The sequence below is a fragment of the Sorex araneus genome, chromosome 1, assembly GCF_027595985.1.
Source record: "Sorex araneus isolate mSorAra2 chromosome 1, mSorAra2.pri, whole genome shotgun sequence".
NCBI classification, from domain to species: Eukaryota; Metazoa; Chordata; class Mammalia; order Eulipotyphla; family Soricidae; genus Sorex; species Sorex araneus.
The window spans coordinates 62,283,751-62,301,837 of NC_073302.1; the positions used below are offsets into that span (position 1 = coordinate 62,283,751).

Below are 18,087 nucleotides of genomic sequence, written 5' to 3' on the forward strand. Positions count from 1 at the left end.
ACTAGCATTTATTAAGGACAGATTATTTGTTAGTTTCATTAAATACTGATGACACAAGAAAGATAAACATAGGCACATACTTACTCTTATAGATTTATACATCTGCTCATGTATCCCTCCACACACACAAAGTCCAGTGAACTACTAATGACTCTTTCAGATACTAATACGACACAGAGGGTTATGTAAGTAGAATCATTTATCCTCAGGAAAGTCCAAAATCAGGAAATTCCCACTTCAAAATTCTCACTTCAAAATTACTTCTGTCATGTTATTAACAATTGCTTCGGTTTATAAATGAAAGGCATAAGTATCAAGAGAACAGCGTGAGGATCAAGATGCACTATTTAGATACAGAAATAGAACAATTATAAACAAAATCGAATCAATGTACACCAGTAAATTGATTAGGCAATATTAAGATGTTAGATGTAATTAAATCTTTTCTTTGTGTTTTTCTGATATCAGAGTCATTGTTTAAAACTGGCTGGCACTGATTTTTTTGCATCTGAGAAATGTGAAGCCTTATTCTTAAACATTCTAACATGTCAGCTAGTAAGGAATTCTATGAAACGATGCCTCTATTAGTGTGTTATTTTCCCATAGTTGCAGTAACTATATTCTAATTACTGTTTAAAATAATCTTATGTTGGGGCTGGAGCAATAGCACAGCAGGTAGGGCGTTTGCAGTGCACGCGGTTGACCCGAGTTTGATTCCCAGCATCTCATATGGTCCCCTGAGCACCACCAGGAGTGATTCCTGAGTGCATGAGCCAGGAGAAACCCCTGTGCATTGCCGGGTGTGACCCAAAAAGCAAAAATAATAATAATAATAATAATAATAATAATAATAATCTTATGTGTCTCTCTCTATATATGTTTATTTAGTATTTTTATTTGGTAATGTATTTACTCGAGTAAATCGATGAACAATGTGATGACAGTGATACAGCGATGCTGTGGATATATTTGGAAAAAAAATTTGTAGATAAAGATATATATAATACATGTATATGTTATATGTTTATGCTATGTATGTATTCTATATATAAGTTGCTTATTGAGAAGTTATAATTGAGATTAAACATATTTATGAACAATATATAAAATTAATTTTGTTAGTATACATATTATATATGTAATGCATAATTTATAGAGATCTTTAATATTTGCTTTAGATTTCATATGCTTTTACTTTTTAATTAACGTTTTTAGTTAAAAAAATTCCCCCTTCTCTTCCCTTTGTTGTTGTTGTTGCCACTGGAATGACCATGGATCACACAGACTTGGTTTTGATGTGCACTGGAGATTGCACCCTTGGTTGCCATGATCACACATTTTGTAACATTTATGAGTTTTATATTTTACTAGTGGAACGCATACACAATGGAGATCTCACAATTTGTTGTAGTGCCAAGAATAACAAACAACAATTCTCCATGTAGTAGTATCTAAGATCAAACTAACAGCCCCATGCTGGTAAGGCAGATGTTCTACCACTGAGTTTTTCCATCTGCCATTTGCTTTTATTATCATTATTTATGATAATTCATTTTATTATCATTATTCATCAGAATAAATATAGAATTGATTATAAAACAGATTAAAAATTATGATTATAAAATTAAGACAAGTAGGAAAATGATGACAAATAGTTACTCTATTACTCTATTCTAGGATTAGCTGTAATAGACTTCCATATATATATATATATATATACACACACATATATGTATACATACGTGTGTGTGTGTGTGTGTGTGTGTGTGTGTGTGTGTGTAATTTATGTGCCGCACCCAGAGGTACTCAGGGTTTTAGTCTTGGCTCAGAATTCACAGATCACTCCTGTGGGTTTGGGGGACCAGGGATCAAAATGCCAAAGATCAAATCAAGGTTGGCTGCTTGCAAGGCAAGAGCCCTATTTGACCCCAGATTTTCTTATATTTTAAGCATTAAGCTTTACTTGAATGTATTAGTTTAATGGTCAGAGCTAATTTTGATTGTTAAAGTCTATGACAAGCAATTAACTAATATCTGTTGCTATTCGGATAATAAAAAAATACTATGCCTAATGCAGGATGGTTTTTTTGTTTACTTAAAAATGGAATATTTACAATAGACAGATATCAAGTGGATATAGGAACAAATCTGCAAATTTGTTCATGTCTTTCATAATGAACACACATATACATATATATGTATATGTGTATGAAATTCAACATATATGTTCCCTTTGCTGGACAATCAATATTGACAACATATAAAACATTGGTTTTACTATTGACAATTTACTGTTAGAACAGAATTTTAATAGGTTGGTAGAATTTTGTATTTTCAGTGTTTCAAAACAAATTCTATATTCTTTATGTCATTCATTCTATTTTCTTTACATTTTCTCAAAATATAAATATAAGAAATAATATAAGAAATATAGCATATAAGAAATATACTACATAAGAAATTTAGTATACAAAAAATGTATTATAAAAACATTTCCATACATTTAAGTGATGTTGAATTTTATAGGTTAAATAGATAGAGTGGAAAAATAACCTAAGTTAAATCTTCAAGGCCTACCCACCTGTGCACACATACACCCATATGAATATACACATTTTATCTCATATAGGCAATGTTACATTTGGTAAATTTTTGCTGTGAAATGGAAATGACATTTACTTCATGACCATGTAAACAGTGTGGCTGTATAGGGGTATGAAGTTTAATGTTCTGTGTGGTTAATATTTTACATTTTGTTTTTTATTTATATATTTACATACTTATTGATGGTTATGCCACACCCAGCACTGCTCAGGAACTATTCCTGGCTCAGTACTCAGTGCTTAACAGTTATCCAGTGTGCTGCTCAGGGGACAGTTCATTGGGGATTGAACCGAGTTAGCTGCTTCCCAAGCAAGCAAAATTTTAAATAATTTGTCTTTGATTTATATCTAAACTTAGAAAGTGAAGTATTTTTGTTTGTTGTTTGGCCATACTTTGTGGAGCGCATCGTTCTGGGTCTGTATACAGGGATCACTTCTGGTGATGCTTGGACCTTATACAATGATAGGGATCAAACCCAGGTGGGCCATGTGCAAGGCAAATGCCTTATTCACTGTACTATCATCCCATCAGTCCCTAGAAAGGGAAATCTTAAGGTAAATGAAGTATCTTCTGCAATCTTCTCTGCATGCACTCTTTGACCTTCAGCAGCCTCCCTGCTGTGCACAATCTCTATGCATTCTCTTTTTCCATATTGCCCTTTACATTGCTGCCACTCCACCTGAAATGGCATTTGAAGGCATATCTATGTCACTATTTTCTTCTTTTCTCATTGAAATGTAAACAAGGACTCAGGCAGGAAGGGTAGGATACAGTAAAAGACTTTCTATCTTCACTGGGCTGGCAGCAATGCAAGTTATTTGATACCTCTCTTTCTCACTCCAAGTACTGAGTGCTTTTCAGTACAGATATTGTAATCTCTTTGTAGTACCAATCTGCCATCACTTAGTATCACATTCCAAAAGAAAAGGGGTACTGACTACCCCATTCTGGTTGGGGTCCCATATATTTATTTTTTTATAGAACCCAAAATTTATGTAGCAGACACTCTATTGGAATGATACAATTTAAGCTGTGACATGACTTCTGTAAAATAAATAAATAGTATCTATCATAATGCTTGGGATAAAAGAAGTTTTCAGTGATTTTTTTTCTTTTCAATTTTCTTATGTTTTTTTATCATTTTCTTCCACTAAGTACATTATTACTAAACCTCTGAAAAATGAAAGAAGTGATGTGTTCCAAAATCTATCCAAACTCTTTCCTATGTGCTATCTAAATTGAAAACAACAGGAATGAACTCTAAAAAATGACCTTACATTTTGAGTTATTTAATACTGAAGAATTTTTTTTCATACTCACCTGGCAGGGAGATACCATGATCACAAAGGTGATTTTCCCAGGACGAGGCTTATGCACTGTACTACAAATGCGCTGACCCCTGCAATTTCCCCAAATGTGGGAAACTTACTGCACAATTTGTGGTGGTAGGGGACTACATTGGCACTCTCGCCAAAAAAATATATTATTTTCACCTTGTAAACATTTATCTTTAGTAAGAAGCACATTCAATAAATGAAATAGAGTCATTCTTAGCCCACACTTTTCCCTGTAGCTACTATCATATTAATAAGATTATCTTTTCATTAGTAATTCACAAAGAACTGAATCCTGTCTCAATGCAAACAACTAAACAAGGTTATACATTACAGATGTTTTTGCCCATTTGTTCTCCAAGCTTTTCATGTTTTATCCTTTGGCCAGTGAAAACAAACCCAACCTTTCATCTGTGATTAACTTCCAAACTCTCATATCAGAATCACAATTCAGTTAATAGTTTACTTTTTATGATGAGAATTTTTAGAAGTGAATTCTCTCTTTTTTATTATTATTTTTTAATTGAATCACCATGTCACCATGAGATATAGTTACAAAGCTTTCATGTTCCAACACCCATCTGTCCATCGGTTTACATTTCCTACTAACAATATCCCCCATATTCCTAATGCCACCACCTCTCTTACCCCCCTCCCCCCAGCCTGCCTCTATGGCAGGTACTTTTCTTCTTTAGAAGATTACTCTTAATAGCACCTTTTAAATATTTTTTTGTTATTCTTTTATGGAGGTAACATGAATTTCCAAGATTGCACATATTTTAGGAGTATGATTAAACATTTCTGCTAAATTTACGTTACCACCCCAAACCTACTACCAACGTAACAATATTCCTCCAATACAATCTTTTGGATCTTGTACTTCATTTTTTTGTTTCTCTCTTTACCTCTGGTAACCTCAGTTCTGCCACCAGAGTCTTGACAGTTTGCATTTAATTGGCTTTGGCTGTTCCCTTATTTTGCTTCTTTATATCCCATATATGGGTGAGAGTATCTGGTATTTGTCCTACTCTTTCTGACTCAGTTTGCTTATTATAACTTCTTCTAGTTAATCAATATTGTCACAGAGGGCATGATTTTATTTTATTTTAGATGAGTAGTATTACATACACAACACAGTTTTTCCCACTCATCTCTCATTGGGCATTTGGGTTGATTTCCTATATTGACTATTGTAAATAAATATGTTATAAGGAGTGATTTTGTGTTCTTCAATTAGAAACCTAGGATTGGATTTGCATAAGATATAGCAAATTCATTTTTATATATTATGAAAAATATCCATACTCTTTTCCACTAAGGCTGAGCTAATTCGCATCTCCATCCATAGTGTATGATGGTATCTTTACTTCACATTCTTGCCAGCAGTATTTGCTTCTGACCCTTGGCTATTGGTCATTGGGACAGGTGTTAGTTGATGTCTCAAAGTTGCTTTGATCTGCATTTTATTGATAAAACTCTTTATATAACTTTTGCCCATTATGTGTGTCTTCTTTTATGATTTATCTCAACTATTATCTGCACTTTTTATGGGACTATTATTTTTCTTATTGTTGAGTTCCATATTTTATCAGATATTAGCCTTTCATCAGATATAGTTTGCAAATATCTTTTCCCATTCAGTGGAATAACTTTCAATTAAATGATTGTTTCTGTAGCTATGCAAAATCATTTTATTTTGATATATCCAAAAAATCAAACTAATAAATTGGTTTTTAATTTGACTTTGGTTTTCCTTCTTTTTGGAAATGAGTCCCCAATTGATCACAGAACACAAAATCAGAGATATTTTATCTAAGTTTTCTTTAATGCAGTTTTGCTCTATATTCTAAATATTTAATTTCTTTGAGTTAATTTCATGTATGTTGTGAGATTACATTATAATTTGACTTTGAATAGGGCTGTGAGAAGATTAGAGAGACCACATATATCAAGATTAAAAGGAATATATATATATATGTATATCATCATCATCATCATCATCATCATCATCCCATTGATCATCGATTTTCTCAAGTGATCTCAGTAATGTCTCCATTCGTCCTAGCCCTGAGATTTTAGAAGCCTCTCTTTACTGGTCCTTCCCAACGGCGCTGCATTGGAGACTCTTTTAGGGTCAGGGGAATGAGACCCATCATTGTTACTGATTTTGGCACATGAATATGCCACGAGGAACTTGTCAGTCCCTCCCATGTGGGCAGGAAACTCTCAGTATCTTGCCAGGCTCTCTGAGGGGAGAACTAGGCTATAAGATGTCCAGGAGCTTGGTTTTATAGTATTTGGATGTTGGCCACAGATGGGATTACAGGGCTCAGGGTAGTTTCTGAGTGTGACCGTCTAGCTACTGGAAAATGGAGGATCTGGGCGGAAGAGGCCCAGTCCCAACCCAAGCAGGCTTGAAGATCTCAGCCCGGGGTCCCACATACCTGGATTCCTCTTCCGGTTCCTTCATGCGTGAGGCTTGTCCGAACTTGTGGAAAGGGGCCTTGAGCATGCCTATGGCTGGGTTCTGGAGGTCTTGGGCTGCCCCGGCTCTGCAGCCAAAGTGGGGAGGGAAACTCAACCCACCCCCTCCAAAAGGCCCCGGTCAAGAGAGCCAGACATGAGGACAAGAGACTCTTCATATATATACACCCACATATATATATATGTATATATATATACATATATACATACATATATAATTTGAGAACTCAAATATGAGAACATGAGAAATGACTTGGCACCAAAACTGCGCAGGAGAAAGAGAGCAGCATGGAATGCATTCAAGAGCATCGAAGAAGTGGTTAAGTGGACGAAGAAACTCCGTCTTTGGGCACATCTTTTTGACTCCACTGTTCTTCCTGCAATAACATATGCCTCAGAGACCTGGGCCCTACAATAACAGGATGAGAATGCTATTGGGGTATCACAAAGAGCAATCGAAAGAGCTATGCTTGGAGTATCATGTTTCACTCAAGTGAGAGAAGGAATCCGGAGTTCCAAACTCTGTGGACAATCAAGAATCAGGAACACTGTCTTGTTTGCCAAGGCATCAAAGATCAGATGGGACAGACATGTAATGCAATTTAGAGACAAGCTCTGGACTAGAGCTGTTACTGACTGGATTTCATGTATGTCAAAAGACTGCATGGCCGCCCACTCACGAGATGGTCAGACATCTTCATCAAAACCCAGAACGAAGAGTTTGAGGTTCTTCGTGTTCCTGGAGCAAGCAGATACCATTAGACTACACTAGCACAAGACAGGGACAAATGGAGACATTATGGTGCCTGCTCGAGCAAATCAAAGATCAAAGGGATGACAAGTGATGCATATATACACATATATTTAAGTATGTATATGTGTGTATATATATGTATTTATACATATATAGCACAGAAGTCTCAACTTTTTTTTATTTTTATTTTTTTAAAGAAATATTTTATTGAATCACCTTGAAAAAAAAGAAAGAAAAAAATACAAAGCTTTCAGGTTTAAGTCACAGTCAAATATTGATTAAATCCCCATCCCTTCACCAGTGCACCTGTTCCACCACCAAGAACCCCAATACACCCCCTTCCCACCCCACCCCCATCTAAGTAGCTAATGATATTGCCATTATTCTCTATATACCTTGATTACATTCCATATTTCCATACAGAACTCACTATTATTGATTGGAAATTTTCCCCAACAATAAGGCCTGTTGAATAGGCATCATCTAATAATTTCTCTTCATTGCTGAGAGTGAAGACTTTGAGTCTGGGTGGCCGCTATCGCGGCCGCACAGTTTTGGGTTTCTAATATTTTAGTTCAGTTCACAGTCAAAATGGATGGCTGCAAGAATCCGCTCTGGTGCCAAAATGGGTTAGGAGACCTCAGGATCACAGTCTATAGGCGCGGAGGGTCTGCTTCTCGTGCCGCGGCTCTGGTTCATCTCTGGGCCAGAATTCTCAACTTTTAACAGCTTGTTACTAATCTCTTAAAGAAGGACTTCCTGGATGAAATACAACAATCTTCACTTACTTTTATCTAGGGAATTTTTTTTATCATTTTTAGTGGATTATTCTTAACAAGCAATACAAAATAAATTGCTTAAGTTCTATTTTGGGGCCAGGCTAGCTTGCTGGGCTCTCCGAGAGGGGCAGAGGAATTGAACCCAGGTCAGCTGCATGCAAGGCAAATGCCCTACACCCTGTACTATCGTTCCAGCCCATGAATCGAGTCATATTAAATTTTTTATGATAAGGATTTTAAATTTTATTTTATTTTTATAAATCTGTTCATAGTAATTGATTATATTTAATTTTCAAACACCAATTCCTCCACCATTACACCTTTCCACCAACATATTTGTTACTTTGATCCTAATAATAAAGGAGAGCTAGATCATTTTGTAACGTATGGTTTTATGCATTGTGATAATGGCTAATTTACACTTGTAACCTGAAAATTTAGCACATGGTTTTTTGTTTCTCACCATTTCTCTTTCTGCTATAAGTAACAAATTTAGTAGGTTTGAAAATAATATTAGTTTGAAAATAATATTAACTTCTGTGTTTGTATTTATTGTGTTTCCAGGCTTACTAATTATAAAAAAACACTAAGATATTAAAATAATACAAAGCATTTATAGTTATGCTGCTCAATATTTGTTTTCAAAACCATTTGTTTAATTTCAACGTGCCAGGTGGGAAGTGAGATAAAATAGCTTTGATAGTCATAAGTGTTGGTCTAATTATGTAGTTGCTACATATGCTCTAGAAAGACTAAAAAAAGGTTTAAAGGATGATAGATGTACTTATTTCTTCTTTAAAAATACATCTCTTTATACACTTGAGGAAGAAGCAAATCCCTTAACTCTAATATAAAAAATTGTAAGCAATATTACTCTTAATGTATTCATAAAAATAAATTTAGAACTATGGTCTCAGAGACTCCAAGGAATAGTAGATGAATAATAAGTTTTGTGTTACTATTTTAGAACTGTAGAGAACCTGAACATTGTTGTCTTTAATATATTCATTTTTGTTGACACTGTAAATAAAATCTGGGCCTTAAAAATATAACTCATTTTATTAACTTATAATTTGTATATCTATATACCTGATGGAATTAATGAAAAAATATTTTCCAAATTTTTTACATTTTACTTGGTGAACTTTAACTCCATAATGACAATAGTTTACACTTCATATTCAATCAATGAGGAAAAAGAAAATAGCAGTCTTTAAAATTCTCAGAACTGACTGATTCTCTTCCCATTGCCCTCCTAAAACATTACTAACATTTTTTAAGAAAATATATTTGTTTATTTGATTATTTATTTCACTGCTTGTTTGTGTGCTTGAACTTTCTTTTGCGGTTTCTAGAGGGAGGGTCATTTTGCTCAGGGTTTGTTCCTGGTTCTGTGCTCAGGGAATCACCAAAAGAAACCAAAACTTAAATGATAGTTAAGGAGCCAGAGGAATGAAATATAGAGACAGTTGGACAAAGGATAGTCTTAGAGTTTAAGATTACCTTGCTCTGGCCATCAGTTTTTAAATAGAGTACAGTGCAGTAACTATAGTCAATGTTAATAATAAGGTGTTAGAAACTTGAACGTTTCTTATTAAACTACATAATATATATTTGAAAGATAACCTAAAATGGTCTTATCCCAAAGAAGAAAGGGTAATTTTGTGACAAGATGAGAATATTTGCTAATGCTATGGCAATAATTTTTTTAAATTTATTCTTTTATTGAATCACCATGTGGAAAGTTACAAAACTTTCAGGTTTAAGTCTCAGTTATACAATGCTGGAACATCCATCCCTTCAACAGTGCACATATTCCACCACCAAGAATCACAGTATACCTCCCCCCCACACCCCCACCTCCCCAGCCCACCACCCCGCCTGTGTAGCTGATAAATTTCAATTTACTTTCACTTTACTTTGATTACATTCAATATTTCAACAAAAAACTCACTATTATTGTTTGGAGTTTCTCCCCCCTAAAGTCGAACCTGCTGAAAAGGAAGCATTTGATAATTTGTTTTCCCTTGCTGAGAATGAAGACATATGAGGTCGAGTGGCTACACTAGCGGCCTCATGGTTTTGGATTTCTGTATTTTAGTGTTCAAGTAACTAAGTCCAAAGAAATATCTGCCAGAAATTGCATCATTGCAAGCTTGTACCTCTCAGCTACTTTATATTCCACATATGAGTGCAATCTTTCTATGTCTGTCTCTTTCGTTCTGACTCATTTCACTCAACATGATACTTTCCATGTTGATGCACTTATATGCGAATTTCATGACTTCATGTTTTCTGACAGCTGCATAGTATTCCATTGTGTAGATATACCAGGGTTTCTTTAACCAGTCATCTGTTTTTGGGCACTGTGGTTTTTTCCAGATTGTGGCTATTGTGAACAGTGCTGCAATGAACATAGAAATGCAGATGTCATTTCTACTATAACTTTTGGTATGGCAATAAATTTTGATATGTATAGAAATGTGGACTGGAGCGGTAGCACAGGGGGTAGGGCTCTTGCCTTGTACATGGCCGACCCAAGTTCAATTCCTCCATCCCTCTCTGGAGAACCTGGCAAGCTACCGAGAGTATCCCACCTGCTTGGCAGAGTCTGGCAAGCTAACCGTGGCATATTGCATATGCCAAAATCAATAACAATATGTCTCACAATGGAGATGTTTCTGGTACCCTCTCGAGCAAATCAATGAACAATAGGACTACAGTGCTACAATGCATAGAAGTGTATCAAATTAACACATTGTTTTTCTAACAAGTATACATCTATCTGTAAAATTATAAAATTATATTCCAACTATGTTGGAAAAATAAAAACCAAACTCTAGGGTCTCATGGTCTGAATGTTTCATTTCTACCATTTATTATTAATGTAACTTAGAAGGGTGACAATGTATTTTGCTACCAGGTTCTAAGTACATAAAGGAGGCATAATTTCAGAAAATAATTTCTAGAGTTACAGAGATTATTAACATGTAAAACTAATTTTTATGCCGATCATTCAGTAAGCATTAAATACATGATAGCATGTATATTTTTTGTACTTATAATAATATGGTGTAATGTTATATCTAAGTTTATTATTTAACACATTTATAAATGGAAGATTTTCTAATATTTATACTTAAATTAATGATTTTAGTACTACAGCTAGTTTTCTTTAAATTAAGATGCAATTAAGATATATAGCCAATTATCTTTTCAAGATAACAGTGATAAATGAAGGCTACATAAATTAATTTTCAACAAATATTCAGCATAAATAATCTTGTTTTCATTTTTTTTATTTCTAATTTTGGATTTTTGTATAACATACAGACAGAATGGTAATTTACAGTTAATTGTAAGAAATGTCACTGTCACTGTCATCCCATTGCTCATCGATTTGTTCAAGCTGGCACCAGTAATGTCTCTCACTGAGAGACTTGTTGTTACTGTTTTTGGCATATCCAATACGCACGGGTAGCTTGCCAGGCTCTGCCGCGCAGACTCAATACTCTCGATAGTTTGCCGGGCTCTCCAAGAGGGGCGGAGGAATCGAACTCGGGTCGGCCGAGTGAAAGGTGAATGCACAACCGCTGTGCTATCGCTCCAGCCCATAAGAAATGTACTGAATAATTTTAATAATTCTTAAGGGTGAATTATTGTATTCATTGTGAATTATTGAATTTAGTTTGATCATGGTTTTAAATTGCCTAGTATGCAAGACAAGAAAGATTCTCTCAGATCTAAGATTTGTGTACATTTGTTCAAAGAATGAGAAAAGTAAAGTCTTCAGGGTCTGGAGCAAAATTCCCAAATGCAATTGTCTTTATAATTTATGGGGTAAAATGAAGAAGGTAGAAGAAAATATTTTTTAAAAACTGAAGATGTGTCAATAGGATGTAGGTAGTTTCCTTTAAGTCTTAGCTATATGCATGGAAATTCATTCACAAAATGTTGTAGATGCCAGAAACTGTGAGAGTCAAAAATTTGCAAATCTGTGTCAGGATCATGATCACGATAGCCCACCCGTTAAACACCAATTTCTCAGGCGGGCCCAGTAACATCTCATTTTGTTCTTTCCCTGAGATCTTAGAAGTCCATCTGGACTTGGCCCTCCCAAGGATGTTGCACTGGGGGCTCTTCAGGGTCATGGGAATGAGATCCAGCTTGTTACTGGATTTTGCATATAAATACACCATGGGAAGCTTGCAAGGCTGTCCCATGTGGGCAGGAAACTCTCAGAAGACTGCCAGTTTCTCCCAAAGGGAGAAGCAAGCTAAAGATATTGCTTCTGAGAGCTTGCTTTTAAGTCTCTGGATGTTGACCGTTGATGGGATTACACACACCTGGGTTCCTCTGCCGGTACCTTCATGCATGAGGCCTGTCCGAACTAACGTGTAGAGAGGAGTCTCCAGCATGGCTGCAGCTAGGTTCCGGTGGTCTTTGACCGCCAGGAGCTCTGCTCAGGGTGGGGAGGGAAGCTGGAGCCCATCCCCTTCGAGGGGTCCTGGGGAAGACAGCCAGGCAGGCATGCGGGCAAGAGACTCTCTGCAAATCTGTGTATCAATATCAAACTACAAAACTGTATATCAATATCAATCTGTTCAACCCTTAGCAAAAAAATTAATTGTTCATATTTTGTTTAACTGAGACTATTATGTGTGATATCAAAACTAAAATAACTAGCATATAAATAAATAGATTTACTATATAATATAAATTGAAAAAAATGTAAGTCAAATAAATTTGTAATGATCTGCATGATATCTATTCCCATTTTTATAAATAAGTTATTAAAACTTTTGGAATTATTTCTGAACCATACAATATCTTTTCATAGTTAGAATCATTTATGATACTGAATAAAAAAATCTGGAGACATGTTTTATAAATCTAGCATTCTGAGTTTAAATTCTTAAGTTTTGCCTTTTTTTCAACTTTCAGCAATTTAAGTAAAAGGCCAAATTTGGATTTTTATGAGATCCTGGTAGAGACCTGAAATGAAGAAATTCATTTTTACTTAGTGCATTGTAAATTTAACCTTTGTTTCCATAAAAGGTTCCATCAAACCACACAATTCCATGAGAGCTAAAAAATAATTTTGGAATGCTATCAGAAGATCCACATCTGATATTTTAAATAATTATTGCCATTATAAAGTATAATTCAGTAATAATAAATTTTAGTAATCTAAAATATCCAAGTGATGTAGGAGAGAAAACCAAAACCTTTGAAAGCAAACTAAGTATAATTTTTTCACTTTAAATTTGAGTGAATTTTTATATTTTCCTATTTAGAAAAATATTTATGCTAAATGTTGTGTCAGGGACAAAAAAAGAAAATTTAGAACATGAGTAATTCAGATTATGTTATTCTATTTTGAAAGCAAAATCTGATTAAACTTTAGTAAATTAAATGTTTAGTATTGGGGTCTATAATATCTGCTTATTTCTCATCCTCTAAAAATAAAACTGCTTACTTTTATATTTTAATATATTTTATCTGTGATTCGACTATTATCTTAAGTATGATTCTTGGAATATCTTATGAAAAGTAATTTTCAATGATGTGATTTTAGAGAAAATATTAATTTGTGTTTCAAATTCCAATGTAATAATAGAATCACAATTTTTGTGTTTACTGCTGGAGTCTCATCTTCAATGTTTAGGTTTACAAGCAGTGCACATCTCATCTGATTTAGAACAGTGACAATATTGAGAAAATTGAGAAAGGAAACTTTCCAGACTAATAAAATGTTATCTTCATTCCCCATAAAGTTCTGCCATAAGATAATCATAGACTAAATTATGTCTATGTCATGGGCTGGCTTGCTACTGATGAATTTTTCCTTTTGACTAATGGAACTTTGCCTGCCTAGGAAGACGTGATTGATCTATCCCTGTTTCTCAGTCTAAGTGAACCAGTATACTTGGTGGATTAAGCAGTTATGCTGTTAACCATTTGGTTACTCATATACTAAGTTTTTCTGCAATTTTATTGCGTACTCTTTTTTTTTGTTCCATGCTAAATTTAAGAATTCAGAGTTATAAGCAGTGGCTCTTCTCAAAGATCTTAGAATCAGCTGTAACTGAGGTATCAGAAAAAGAGTTGCAGAATGTTAAGGATTTTCTTCCAAAACTCTGCAAGATCACTATAAAAGAGAAATTCAATTTTGAGGGCAGGTGCAAGGGCAGAAGCTAGGAAATAGGAAAACGGGATGATATCTGTTAATATTCCTGAATGAGACTGTATCTCTTAGAAACTAGCAGCGATTTAGAAGGGAGAACGTCCATGATAATAATAATAATCTGATTCGCTAGCATGATTTTTGAAATTGTGTATATTTGAATACATTATGGTGCATATCCAATCAAGCAGTTTTTTAAAAAAAATGGTTATTCAGTGCTAATTCCTGAGAGTAGTAGTGTCCTACTTAGCACATAGGACATACTTCTCTCTAGATCATGTACTAAAATAGAGCTCTTTCGCCAAATACAATGATTCACTTTCCCTTTTCATAGAATAGAGCATTCTGGTTTTGTTCATGATTTGATCACTCCTGTGACCAAAAATAATTTGTCAAAAACGTGAAGACAACATAAGTAAAGCATGACTTTAAAAACTATTCTTCAGGGGCTGGAGAAATGTCAATGTGTAGGGTGCTTGCCTTGCATGCAACCAATCTGTATTCAATCCCAGTACCTAGATAGTACCCCTAAGTCTTGGCAGGAGTCAAGAGTAGGCCTTGAGCACCATTTAGTGTGGCCCCAAAACAAACGAAAGAACAAACATCTGTTCACTTATCAAAGACTTGTGACATGGCTTATTGTGACATGTGCGTGCCTGGCTTATGTGAAGATCTTGGGTTTGGTCTCTGCCACCACAGAATGTAAACAAACAAACAAAAACTAATAACTTAGCAGGGCTGGAGCAATAGCACAGGGGGTAGGGCGTTTGCCTTGCACTTGGCTGTCCCAGTTTGATTCCGGCATTCAATATGGTCCCCTGTGCACCGCCAGGGATAATTCCTGAGTGTAGAGCCAGGAGTAACCCCTGTGCATCGCCTGGTGTGACCCAAAAAGCAAAATAATAATAATGATAATAATAATAATAATAATAACTTAGCAGGTGTGTCTTCTAAACTATCTAGGACATTAAATTTCTACTAAATGGAGATTTTAAATTACTGTTATTTTAGATATAAAACAGATAATAGTTTATATATTTTAATTAATGATGCTTAAAGTTTGATCTGATTTAAAGGAAATCCAGAACTGATTTAGGGAAAACTTTACTGAAAGCTACTTTAAAATTTGTGGAGTTATTTCCTCTTAACTACTTATCCCAAAGGAGTTAATTCTGAAGAAATGCTTTTCTCATTTCTTTAAGATACAATTATATTCCTTTGCTGAAGTCAGAAGGGGTTAAACTCATTGAATGCCAATGGCGTTAGCATAAATGCAAATTAGTTCCCAAATCACAGGTTACAGAAATATCTTCAAGCACACTCATGCTTAAGGAACACTGCTACAAATGCAGACATGTAAAACATCTCCATGTAGAAACTCTAAATGGTTAGAAAATATACTACAAAATTGGGGATAGACTATTTGAAATAACACTTCTTCTCAAACTACCCTAACCATAAATCTTCACACAGTATTGAAAGTTTTATTTATTGGAGAACTCACTTGGACAGCATATATCAAGTTTTCTTACACCTTGTCTATTCTTTTTTTTCATCTGAGAAATAAATGAAGATGCCTATTGAACCTTCCTTCACCCTTTTCTAATGTATTATTTGGAAACATCTTTGATTAAGTAGGTTAGATCCTGGTACAGCTTTTAATTTAGGCTTTAATTTTTCATGTGTTTTGCTGGTTTCTTATTCAGTACAAGGTTAGTATAAAAATAAAAACTGCTATGGTTTTGTTTTGTTTTACTCTTAATGATCTCTCTGTAGTTAATTCTATAAATTTTGAAATGCCATTATATTGTTTAATTTCAAGACTTAATTTTAAAATATATTTTGTTTGTATTTGTAGCAAAAATTACTACGTTCACAAAGAATACATTACTATTGCAAATAATTCAAGCAATGTACAAAGAACAATAAAAACTGTTAACAAATGTCCCAGAATATTTGTCAATATGATTTGATTTTCATTTCTTTGTTTGTTTGCTTGTTTCTTCTATTGCATTGTTTATACTGATTTATTTTTTTTAAATACTTTATTCCTTTCCCTTTTCTATTTTGTTGCTGAGTTGACTAGGGCCAGGGTGCATGTACATTTTATTTGTGGTATGCACGCACATCTGGTTGTGATGTGTAAAATCACACACTTTGGGATACCCAAACATAATTGTACCTGTACATATAGAGCAGTTTCAGGGATTGAACTGTCAGCTTCCTGCTTGTAAGAAAGCTACTATATTACTAAGATGAATGCCAGAATTAATATTGAAAGTATTTGTATCACTTGTTATCCTGTTGGTCATCAATTTGCTCAAGCAGGCTGCAGTAACGTCTCTATTCATCCCTGTCGTATACTCGTGTAGCCCAATGGTGTCTGCTCACTCCAGGAACACGAAGAGCCTCAAATCATTCGTTCAGGGTTTTGACAAAGAAGTCTGACCATCTCGTAGGTCAGCAGCCACTTGGTCTTTTGATATCCCGTGGAATCCAGTTGGTAACAGCTCTAGTCCAGCAGTCATCTCCAAATTACATTATGTGTCTGGCCCATCTGATTTTTGACAATTGGCAAACGAGACAGCATCCCTGAATCTTGATAGACGGAGGTCGGAAGACCAGATTCCTTCTCTCACTTGAGTGAAACATGATACTCCAAGCATAGCTCTTTCAATTCCTCTTTGGGATACCCCAATAGCGTTCTCATCCTGTTTTCGTAGGGCCCAGGTCTCTGAGGCGTATGTTAGTGCAGAAAGAAAGGTGGAGTCGAAAAGACGTGCCCAGACCTGGAGGTTCTTCATCCTCTTAGTCACTTTTTCAACGCACTTTAAGGTGTTCTATGCCACCTTCTTCCTCCTGCCCAGTTCTGGTGCCAAGTCGTTCAGTCATGTTGAGTTCTCTACCCAGGTACACGTAGCTGCTGCATTTGGAGGTGTTCGTTCCATTGAGAGCAAATGGAATGTCAGGAGCTAGTCCATTCCTCATGTACATTGTCTTGGTGAGATTCAGCTGCAGTCCGACCTTTCCACACACGGTTGAAGTCGGCCAGCATTCATGCCACTTGGCTAATGTTTGGTGTTATTAGAACGATGTCATCAGTGAAGTGGAGGTGATGTAAATGCTGACCATCTATCTTCATTCCCATTCCTTCCCATTCTAGTCATCGTATGACATTCTGGAGGGTGGCACTGAAGAGTTTCGGTGAAATCTTATCGCCCTGCCGAACTCCTCTCTTTACTTCAATAATCTTGAAAGTAATTTAAAAAATATGCTTTTGATAGTACTGTGTCCAGAAGTATGCATAGGATAATTTGTGTCATGAGCATTAGATTTGCATTTTCCTTCCTGTCTATGATAGAAACAAAATAATTCCTTGCTACATTAAAAAACCTTAGTTTTTTAATGTAACAGCTAAAAAGCAATTAGCAATGTTATTTTAACAAAAACTGAAAGCAAGGAAACAAAAAATGCATGGTTTTATTGTTCATCCTCAATTAGTCATTTAATATTTATGTGAATGGTCATCCTTGTAAAGCATTGACTTTTAAAACCCAGGTAACCATTTCTGCTGAAGGGATAAAAAAAGAAAAAAAAAACTTTTCAGGGGTAAATGAATCATATTGGAAGCTTTTTCAGCTGCTCTACTTTCTTAGTCATAACACATTTTGTTGTCAATATTTCCCTTGAATCTTCTTCCAAGTGGAGAGCTCCCAATGTGAGCTAACTCCCATTGGCCTAGACACATAACAGATTATGATTGTATGCATGTGGCTTGATTTCTTACATTACTGTTACTATAAAAATTGATGTATTGTGGTAGGAGGGCTCATAATAGTTCAATGAGGTTACCTTTGTCCCCATTGGTCAGAAGAAGCAGTGAGCCTTTTAACTGAGCACCTATATAAATGAATTGAGGTTGGCTCTTGTGCTTTTAATAAAGAG

The 18,087-nt window shown here is 35.1% G+C and overlaps 1 long non-coding RNA gene and 1 other non-coding gene across 2 annotated transcripts in view; both read left to right on the forward strand.

The window, feature by feature from the left end:
- The window catches only part of LOC129404257 (uncharacterized), a 733,623-nt gene that overhangs the window by 424,211 nt on the left and 291,325 nt on the right, over positions 1-18,087 (forward strand). The gene's annotated exons all lie outside the window — the stretch shown is intronic.
- Positions 3,917-4,076, forward strand: LOC129400934 (U1 spliceosomal RNA). Its single transcript, XR_008627981.1, has one exon. It is a non-coding gene; the product is annotated as a U1 spliceosomal RNA (small nuclear RNA).